This window comes from Mytilus galloprovincialis, chromosome 10 (assembly GCF_965363235.1).
Source record: "Mytilus galloprovincialis chromosome 10, xbMytGall1.hap1.1, whole genome shotgun sequence".
Classification (NCBI taxonomy): Eukaryota; Metazoa; Mollusca; class Bivalvia; order Mytilida; family Mytilidae; genus Mytilus; species Mytilus galloprovincialis.
In genome coordinates, this window is record NC_134847.1 from 74,838,832 (window position 1) to 74,850,784 (window position 11,953).

Sequence of the window (11,953 nt, forward strand, 5' to 3'; positions counted from 1 at the left end):
AATTATGTAACACATAAACAAACAATAACCACTGAATTACAGGCTCCTGACTTGGGATAGGCACATAAATAAATAATGTGGCGGGGTTAAATATGTTAGCGGGATCCCAACCCTCCCCCTAACCTCGGACAGTACAACATAAGAACGAACTATAATAATCAGTTGAAAAAGGCTTAACTCATTAGATAGACACAAAATAAAAGTGAACGTGGCCGGGTACTTATACATCCCGACACAAAAAGACACAATGAACAGATCTGAGAGTACTCGCAGTTATCTGACAGCTAGTTCAAAGCAATTAACAACTAATAAAAAATCATGCCTCTAAGACTAAATCAAACTTATTTTCGTTTTTTAGGTGGAGAATGGGACTATGTAATTTTTAGTTTGGTTCGATCGTTACCAGAATTCAGAATTGAACAGTACCCAACCTTAGGATGGTGCAAACGTAACCTTGGATTCATCACAGATGAGAACCAGATAAATGTGGCCCTTACACGAGCAAAGAAAGGGTTATTCATAATAGGTCAGTTTCTAAATTCAACTATTTGGCAAGATTAGGTCATTAAATTATTGACGCTTGCCAAATAAACGGATCACCAGATGTAACAAAATGGATTTTAATTATTAATTAATATCAAACCATTTGATATAAGTTACATGTTTTTGAATTATGTTATTCGAAGAAGTTGTGTATGACAAATTGTTTGAAATATTGTGATTATCTACCCCATGTATAAATCAAATGTACTGTATTTGGCAAAACATTTTGACAACCTACAGCTTCAATTATATTTCACTTTGTACTTAAATTTGCATTTAAACTTTTTTTGTATTCGAGCGTCAATGACGAGTCTTTTGTAGATGACACGCACAATCCTGCGTGCAATATAATAACTCTGGTATCTTTAATGAGTTTATTTTGTAATTAATCCTTTAAAAAAAGTTAATGCGATGTACTCAATTTTTTGGTGCATCGCCATCTTACACAATGAATCTGAGGGAACCAAGATTGTTTTTTTTACCTTTATTGTACATTTGTTTATGATTTGTTTATGATTCAAACAACATTTTTTCTTCTGTGTTTATTTTTGCTGATGCATCTTTATTTACAATATGTTTCCACCAATCTTATTTAATACTTCATCTGTTGAAATAAACTGTGATCGTTTTGTGTATATTTAAATAAATCAAGCTATGTTCAAAGACGACAATACAACTTCTTTTACTTCTTCTTTGTTGCTTCTTATCATATAAACAAACGACAACGACTGAACAACAAGCTTCTGATTGTTTACCTAAGGACATGGGCAAAGTATTATTTATTATGAATTCTTCAGATAGATCTTTTCCGGTAACGTCTTTCAGACATAGATGTAAATCACAAGACAACTGTTACAATATCTGATCTTTTATGCCAATTTACTATGTCATGTATGAATGTAACATTAACAATTTTAGGTAATCGACATTTGTTGAGTTGCAACCAGGTATGGAAAAAATTGATCAACACGTATGGCAGTTTAGGTTGTGTTTATGATGCAGCAGAATTTCCGAAACCTTTCCGGAAAGTCAATAGAAAAAGAAGTCGAGGGAGAAGTCAAGAGGTTGATGAGGAAGGATTCCAAATGGTTTAAATGTGATAAACAGTTGCAGATTTTTCGGTGAAAATGTAAACACCGACCACGTATTTACTATCTGTTATAGAATTGTGATATTTTCATTTTGTTGGATTTTTTCGTGAGAGTTTGTTTGATATTACTATTTGTGTTGTTTTATTTTTTTTTATTGAAGAGATATAATTTATATTTTATAACCTGTTTCTTTAATATGTTTCAACTATTTATTGTCTAACTTAAACCTAAATTCATCCATTAATATCGTTTGAATAGTCTGATGGAAAATCATTTTGTATGTGGTATCATGCATGATCTATATTTTTATTATCTGTATGTTTATTATTCACACGTTAAACATGTTATAGGTTACTTAATTTTTTTTAAAAGTTCAATATGTTTTATATAGTTGAGTGGCTAAGTTTACTATGAAACACGTGTACACAGATTTTCTTAAAATTGATATCGTTTGTCTTATTACATCTTCCGAAATGTACATTAATTGAACTATTGTGTTTCAGTATTCTAGTTCACCGAAAGCATTTCCGTTTTCAGTTACCTTAACACTGAGACTTTTTGCTAGTACTTAGGTAACCACAAATCACATGTGCAGTGTAAGACCTGACACTAAAGAAAAATATATCAAGATAGTGTCAACTGATTGAAAATAAAATAGTTATAAACAGAATCACATAGAATAAATTTGTTCATTTTAATGTCACATACCGATTGAATCGAGACATTCACATACTATTTATATACATATGATACAAACAAATAACAATCAATATCCAGTCCAAAAAAGACTTATGTTACACTGATCCTAAAAAATAAAATACTTTCTACTCAGAATGTGACTAGTAACTTAAAATATACATAGATATTATATTAAACATGATATATTTTTTTCGTTAATTCCTTACATTATGATTTTAATACACTCCTTTCAAATAGACCGTAAAGAAGTGAAAAAAATAACAACACATGTGGAATATAATTTATTATTTTGATTGTAGTTTAAAATATCGTAATCATTTCTTTCACAAGCTATCAATGCATAACGTTTCTTTTTTATATACTAGAGAGAAAAAAACCGCGCGTGACTTGAAGACTACTTGGAGTGTTTTTTGTGATACACAGGTTAGTTTCGTGTTTCAAAAACTGTTGTTATGAACCGAAGCATTATGTTATTAGTTTTTCAGTTCTTCTTATTGAATGTACACATAGTAGCTTCTCTCTTGTTGTTAAACATGTGCTCCTAGAAAGGAGGACAATCCAGAACACTGATGATTAAAACATTTCTCAGTGGTGCTAATTTGTAGTTTTTTTCTTTGTTCGAAATTGTATTATTTAATTTTTCGAGTGGTGCTAGTTCTGTCTCAGTGTGACTCAACTGCTTTGATAAAACACATTTTTTTTTAATTTCTTCTTTTTGAGTTGTGCGAATTTGATACAGTGATGCAAGTTGTAATAAGTGATCATGAGTAGTATGGGAGTTGACAAGTAGTACTTAAATGAACATGCGGCGCGAAAGCATATACGAAACAATAACGGTCGTTAATGTACAAAACACGACATTTATAGTCATATCACAAATATTTCCGATTATGTGTGTGTTCAGAGGAGTTAAAGCTCAATGCAATATGTCTCTCTCTTTATTAGAAAAGATATAAAAAGGCGCCGATTGTAGACATTCATCTTTTGTACTGCTTTGTTTTGATCAACATAACCCTATTTTAAAACTTAACCAAAAAATTGAAATTGGAAATAAAAATACATATTATCATTTGGTACAATACCTTTGACAACCTCTCTTCCTTTGTGAGTCTGAAATAATATAGTTCTTGTATTTGTCCTGGTATTTCTAATCTGTTCATATTTTTTTCCGTCACAAATGTTTATAATTGAAACATTTGCTACATTTTGCATTTCGATGCAACCGTATTCATTGTCTGAGTTCGGTATACTCATTATTACACACTTTCAGTTTAGATTTATTGCATTCTACCTTACTTTATATTGTTCTGCTGTGCGTTTTATCTAAAAAAAATTATAAATTATATTGTTGTGTTTCAAGAGCATAAAATAGCTATTTCTGAATATTGTACGGAATTTCAGCACATCAAAAGAGGATCTCCAACATTTTACATTTCAATGACAACGGTAGTCCAAATAATTATGACGTCTTGAAAGGCTATTATAATTTTTTTCTTTGACGCCTTACATCGACGTCATAATGCTGAAGCCGCCATTTTCGGTTGGACTTTGAGAGCATATTTTGCTCTCAACTTTGAGACCCAATTTAGCCATCAAATTTTCAATGAAGGCTAAAACAAAATGCATATTTAAAATTTCTTACCTTTTATGTGTTTGTTTGTGCAAAATATTTCCAATTAACCCCTACAGAAATAATAATATAAGGAACAATTCCATCCGAGGCGGGAACATGTCGACTGCATTTTTTAAAACGTTTGTTTGATTTTCTTTAAGGAGATTATAAAATAATTTATACACCAAACTCCGCAAAACCCGAATTTCCGGAACCATTGTTTTACATTATCCGGAAATTCAGGTCAGTGAAAATGTACCGAGTTTGATTCAAAAATATATTTTATACAACTTAAATGAAGCGTCTTTAGGAGAAATCAGCTAAAAGTTTTAATAAAGCAGTAAATTCCTTCTCAAAGTCCAACTGAATATATGAGTTTGGCGTTATGACGTTGATGTAAGGCGTCAAAGAAAAAAATTATAATAGCCTTTCAAGACGTCATAATTATTTGGACTATGACAACGGATGATTTCATAACATTATACGTTATACAATTCAGTACCTCCTGCATGTATATTCGTAACAAAATATGGTTTCTACAAAACGTTTATCTGTGATTGTTTTGACAATAATGATTTTGTTTTCAAAGGAATACTACAAAACATTTTTAACTAGATTAAAAAATTTCAAACCACTTCGGAAAGAAGATTTTGATAAATTATTTAGTTACTAGCAGAGGTATGCTACGGGTTATATTCTAATTTTGCCATTATGCTTTCAAACTATTTATTTATTATGAAGAGAATTTATAAAGTGATATTTTACCTTTAAATAATATTTTTACTCTGTGGCTCAATGGGGTTTGCTGCAATATTAATTGTTTCAGCAGGTTTTGGATAATATTATATTACCTGGTACATGATGTTGTATATTAGTAGATATAATTGGTCTATACAATTCAATGATTTATTAACGGTAATACGGTTTCAGAATAAACTAAATTTTTAATTTAGCATGTGTACTGACTAACGCACATGTTAAACATATTCTTTATTATCACTTCACTTGGAACATACAATGTTCCGTTCATGTGATTAGGGCAATTGATATATTTTAATAATTAATCTCTTTTTTTATGAATTTGTCTGTGATTTTGCACAAGAATTGTGATATTTGACAATTCCATATTTATATGTTATGAGATCTGTATTTTCTCATTGTGTGTAAGTGGAAGATACATTGCAATGACTGTTCTAATATTGATAATATATAGGCCCGAGCAGTATACCATATTGCATAATATTGCTAAGACAATATGCTATACTACGTGGGATATCATTTTTCGATATTAGTGCATTGACCCTATAGAATTTCTATTACATACAAATGCAAATACGAAGTATATATAAAGAATAACCATACATTGTCTCGAAATTTCTATGTTAATTGTACGAGGCTTAGAAACAGGTAGAAAGCGAGGCTGTGCCGAGCATTTCTTCCTGTTTCGAGCCGAGTACAAATAACCGATTGATATTTCGAGACAATGTATGGTTATTCTTTATATACTGCAACCCTTAAAACTGTTCTAAATGAAATATATAGGGTAAAAAACATATTTTTTTACTTTGAAGCGGACGACGTAAAATTTCCGCGAACCTGTATGTCTTATTGACGTCATAAATAAAAATATACGGAAACGCATTGTCAACGTCATAAACAAGGTGATATACGGTCAGTGACTGTATATCACATACGAATATACAGTCAATGCAATTTGACTGCTCAAATAGGACAGATGCAGTATATATATATATATATATGTTTTTGAAAAAATTGTCGATGTTATCTTTACCTGTGATTTTGCATTACTTTAAATGTTTCGGAAAAATGGTGCTCTATATATGATTTTAATAAAATAATATTCAATGATCCAAATAAATATCTTTAACGATTCTTGATTGCCGTTATTGTTGTTGCTGGGCATAAAATCAATTCATTCAAAATTGAGGACTGTGTGTCTTATTTATAACTTTGAAGCAACATTTTCTTGCTAATTTAATTTGACTTTGCAACTGTTCATATTGTATCAATTAAGCTTCTCATACACATTTTACATGTTTAATGAAAGGAATTCACTACATATTGAGTTTAGGTCAAGTTGCATTAGGTAGTTATACATATACACATGTTGTCTGTTCTATGGTCGGGTTGTTGTCTTTTTGACATACTCCCCATTTCTATTCTCAATTGTATATAAAACCAAATTACGATGACGACTGTAAAAGATATGATTTGACAATAGTTATTAACATTTACCTTATGACACAGATGTGTTTTGGTTTATTCGATTTATGACTAATGACAGCAGTACACTACTATAGGGTTTATTTTTATATTAGTTTTGTTATCGAGGTTTGGTCTTTATTTTTGTCGAGTTTCGAGGTTTGTATGTTGTCCAGATATGCGTTTAGTACTCGCTGAAATTGGTAAAGTTATATACAATAGTTTACCAAAAGGTTGTTGTCGCCACACGTGGATTGTCAGTCTTCGAACTTACCTTATGGTAAATTATTCTTTGATAATAAAAAAAAAACCAGCTGCTTATATAAATTTTTCTATTGTTAATAAATGATACATATTAAGCTTCTAAAAAACAACATGTATTGGGCCTCATTTTTTTAGTTACATGAACAAAGCCAAAGTGTGGTATACAATATGTAGGACAAACAGGACGGTAATTTTATAAACGAAAACAGGAACATCTATACCGCATCCGAAAACCTAAGAAATTCAAAAGTATAATTTATCAACATTTAGGTTAACACAACCAGATTTCAACCGCTCGAAACGATGCAGAAACAAAAAGGGCAATCGCATTAACAATTTGAGGATACCTGAAAATTATCGAACTGTCTTTGAATAAAAGACTTTAACAGCTTATCTTCTGGGTCTAAATGACAATATACTTGAACAAAGGAACATATCTATTACTCCTTCCATTTATATGATGAGTATTATGGATAAAGGGACAACAACATAATAAGTTTCCTTGCAATTGTATCAATCGATATAAAAGAATTAAACATCGTATAAAATTATGTATCTCCCTCATGCAAAGCTCTGATTCCTTTCACGAATTTGGCTAAACTTTTTGGACCTTTTGGACCTTTTGGATTATAGCTCTTCATCTTTTATATAAGCTTTGGATTTCAAATATTTTGGCCACGAGCATTACTGAAGAGACATGTATTGTCGAAATGCGCATCTGGTGCAAGAAAATTGGTACCGTTAATTTTATTATACACTTAGTAATCAATCTTAAACCTATAATAAAATACATTACCTAGTGACACAATCACATTAAATAATGGTGAAACCACATTGTATAATGACAAACCCATATTAAGTCATGACATAACTATATCAAGTCAATACGAAACCATATCGTGTAGTATCGGAATATCCTTAAGTAATGACTACTAGCTATATATAGTACTCCATATTGAGTTATATCAAAACATCATTTTTTTTTAGTAATGTCAAAACCATATAAAGTAAATACAAAATAGCATTAAGTAATGATTAAACAACATAACGTACATTGTTAAATTAGAGTTTCACATAATACAGCTGAGGCGTTCCATATAAGAGTTGTTCTGTTGTTGGGATGTACTAGCACCCTGCCAAGTCCACTTGTATTTGTAATATTTGTATTTTTATCGATCTGCTGCCTTAGGTCTTTTTCAACTCATTTTTAGTTTTAGGGGAGGGTTGGGATCCCGCTAACATGTTAATCCCCGCCACATTCTGTATGTATGTGCCTGTCTCAAGTCAGGAGTCTGTAATTCAGTGGTTGTCGTTTCTTTATGTATTACTTATTTGTTTTGTACATAAATTAGGCCGTTAGTTTCTCGTTTGAATTGTTTTACATTGTCACTTCGATTCCAGGTCTTTTATAGCTGACTATGCAATATGGACTTTGCTCATTGTTGAAGGTCGTACGATGAGCTTTGGTTGTTAATGTCTGTGTCAATTGATCTCCTTTGGAGAGTTGTCTCATTGGGAATCATACCACATCTTCTTTTTTGTATGTAATCTGATTTAAACGAACGAAATATAAAGTATACCAATCCAAAAAAATAGCATTCCAATGACAATAAACATTTAAGAATCTGGTCTTTTCTATGCACAGATCCATTTATGTCAACTTTCGGATCTCAAAACAGCATATGCCCGTGAAGTAGTGATGTAACCTTAAATGCAAAATATCATTATTTGCCCAAAAATATTTAAGAGATAACTGTATTGTATTTGAAGCTTTAAGGACGTCCATCGGTTGTTTTACTGTCGCAAATTTAGTTACCTTGGCGACGCGTAGCATATTTATCTATATTATAATGTAATATATCTACAGAGATTTGTTTTAAAACAGAACATTAATAAAAAGTTTAACATATTCTACACTCACTGGATTATTTCCGTACTGTTGACCCATTAGACCTCGATGCTGAAAGAACAATGATGTTAATGACCATGCTATTTAATCGATTAAATGTTCCACTTGCGGCAAACGAGGGCCCACTAACGTGCATTGAATATCTTGGTATTGTGTTAGATACAGATAAAGTACAGGCCAGATTACCGGCAAATAAAGAAGAAATAATTTGCAAATATATACTTTCCATAGTTCAAAAGTCAACATGTACGAAAAGATAATTACTTCAACTTTTAGACTATTTAGACTTTGCATTACATGTTATTGTTTCCTATCTTATAAAGTTATCCACTAAGGTCAAAGAACCTCATTTCTATGTCAGTTTACGCAAAGAATGTCGAGTTTACCTAGAATTAGGGCACCGATTTCTACATAATTGGAACGGAATAAGCAAGTTTTGCGACTCCAATTATACTTCTAAATTCGATATGCAAATATACACTTATGCCTCTTCTACAAAATTGGTACGGAATCTATTATCAAGGAAAATGGTTTTGCCCGATGTGGCCTAAAGAATAACTTCTTTTAACGATAAATTTTATCCATGGCATTTTTAGAGCTTTATCCGATAGTGGTGTTAAGAATGGAAATGCCAGAAAATCCTCTTTCTTTGTGACAATGAGACAACTGCAGCAATTTAAAAAAAGGTGGATCAAAACGTTTAGAAATTATTAAGCTTATGCAACAGTTAACGTGTGGTGCACATGTGTAAACAACTTCCAGATATCTGCAAAACATATCGAGGATCGTAAAAATAACGTGAGTGACGCTTTATCTCGTTTACAGATAGAAAAATTCCAATGTCTCGCTCCACACAACTTCTTAAGTGTTTACAACGTTATGTGGTGTTGAATGAAATAGTCTAACAATTATGAATAGATGAAGATTGATGCTAATACAACCAGATCTTTGTACAATATAGGTTTTTCTCACTTTGTTAGACATTTGTTGCTGAATGGCAAATGAATGGTATTACATATAACTCATATAATCTACCTCTTACCAGAAGACATTCTCAACTTCTTTATAGCATCTTTTTTTTTTTTTTTTAAGTTTTGTAAATCAAACACACTGCTATGAAAATTTGTTTATGTGATAAAAGACATGCTTATTTAAAGTCAGGATATCATAATCCCCTAGAATCGCCTCTTGGTGAATTTTGACGAAGACTCGCTCTGATTTTTAAATCTGTCAAACGCATACAAGTCCCACAAACTTATTGCTGAATGGTATTCCATATAATTCACATGATCTACCTCTTACCGGAAGACATTCTCATCTACTTTAAAGCACCTTGTTTTAAAGTTTTGAAAATCAAACACACAACTATGAAAATTTATTTATGTGGTAAAAGACATGCTTATGGTCAGCTTATTCGAAGACAACAATAAAAAATATAGGTCACCGATGAGTTAAAAAAGAGATTTCAATTTCAATGCCAAAAAATAGCATTTTTGCACCAAAGGAAGATAATTTGGAGCTTTGTCAATGGTCTCTACGGGTGCCGCATGTGGAGCAGGATCTGCTTACCCTTCCGGAGCACCTGAGAATCACCCCTAGTTTTTGGTGGGGTTCGTGTTGTTTATTCTTTAGTTTTCTGTGTTGTGTCATGTCTGCTGTTGTTTTTCTGTTTGTCTTTTTAATTTTTAGCCATGGCGTTGTCAGTTTGTTTTAGATTTACGAGTTTGACTGTCCCTTTTGTATCTTTCGTCCCTCTTTTAAAAGTCACCTGGGGCCAACACGACTGATTTGTTTGGAATTATTTGTGTACCGTATGATAATGTAACAACTGCTAAAGGTAATTAATAAAATTTGTTATGAAAAAAAATGTTTAACTTTTTTTCTGAAAATCTTATACCCGCAAGCCTCCTTAATATGAATTTCGATAGGAACGTGCATAGTATGAAAGAGATATTCCGGGCATTAAGCTTTTTTTTAGGCATCTAATTATATAGTTTAAAATGGACATGGAATCTTGGATCATTTATGGTATTTCAAATGATTGACATGAATAAACAAATTAATAGTTATATATACAATACTTTACTTCATAAAAAATAATACATGCATATGTAAGATTTAATTACAATTGAATCATCTAGAAAAGATTAAAGATATATTTCAGATAAAATGACATTATATATAAAGAGTAAACAGAGAAACTTGAACCTTTATTTTCTATGTTCGCTGGACCGTGAAAATGGGGTCAAAAGTCTAATTTGGCTTTAAAATTAGTAAGATCAAAATATCATAAGCAACATGTGTACTAAGTTTCAAGTTGATTGGACTTCAGCTTCATCAAAAACTACCTTCACCAAAAACTTAAAACCTGAAGTGGGACGAAAGAACGGACGGAAAAACCAACGAAAGGACGAATGGACGCACAGACCAGAAAACATAATGGCCTTCTACTATAGTAGATTGGGCATAACAATCAGTAATATACAACACAATTAAAATCTTTACAAACTGTATAAAATAACAAATAACATGAATAAATCTGTTTTAGATCCATTAAATGTCTACAATTCCTGAACATGACATACTATAATCCTCATATTGTAACATGTGCAATTCATTTTATCTACTATAGTATACACTGAATACACAGATATTCAGTGCCATATATCGGTAATAAAAGCAGTTGAGACATCAAGCATATAGATACAAAAAGACAAACATGTTAGTACAAAATACAAAGCCTTATTTGCTCCTATGTTTCCAATTTTAAATTTACATTTCAAAGTCATACATGCATGCATCAACGATTCCAGTGACAAATATACACACAAACCTACACATTTTAGTAGAGTTAAATACATTTGTATTTATGTCTTATCAATATTTCAAGATATGTCCAAGGAAAAATTGTGACAACTGCATCGACATTGACTTCAATTTTATATATTTTAGCATACTTTTCAAACTTGTTGATATCCTTCTTTATCGACTTCATGTTTATGTTTTGGCCTTTTCTTCTTTCTTGTTGGAGGTTCATATGGCCATGGATATTCATTCCCATTAATAACACATCCTTTTCGATCGTATGTATTTATCAAATCTTTCCATGTATTATGACACCTTAGTAACTTTTTATTACCTATTTGAAATAAAGATAATTATGCATTGAAATTTATTTGATTCAGAAACAAGAAAATGGTAGTAAATTTTTTTTACTAATCCTACATGATTTTATAGATGTAAAGTTAAAAGAATGCATTAACCCTTCAAAGACTGATTTATATTGACTTGAACATCGATCACTGCATGCATTACTATGACATGCAAAATAAGTTATGCGCACAATGAAGAAAAATACATTTGTTAATCAATTTCTTCTGAATACTATTGTGTTGTCTTCAAGTCTACTTAATATAGCTATATATGAGTACTATTATGTCTCAGCGAGTATACTTGTTATCATAATGATTTCTTAAGTTAATTTTTTTCAGGGTATCATTTTCATCGTTGAATGTTATTGCAAACGACAGGTTTGTAAACCGTTTCATTCCTATTATACAAAATATATTGCTATATTCCTAAGACTATAATTTCTGATAAGTTAACAATTAT

General features: G+C 31.1%; 1 protein-coding gene across 1 annotated transcript in view; it reads left to right on the forward strand.

The window, feature by feature from the left end:
• The window catches only part of LOC143048381 (3'-5' exoribonuclease HELZ2-like), a 32,834-nt gene extending 31,170 nt beyond the window's left edge, over nucleotides 1-1,664 (forward strand). The window contains exons 8-9 of the mRNA XM_076222047.1: nucleotides 359-526; nucleotides 1,462-1,664. The gene's annotated coding sequence lies outside the window, so the exon portion shown is untranslated. The remainder of the gene's footprint in view (nucleotides 1-358; nucleotides 527-1,461) is intronic.
• The last annotated feature ends 10,289 nt before the right edge of the window (nucleotides 1,665-11,953 follow it).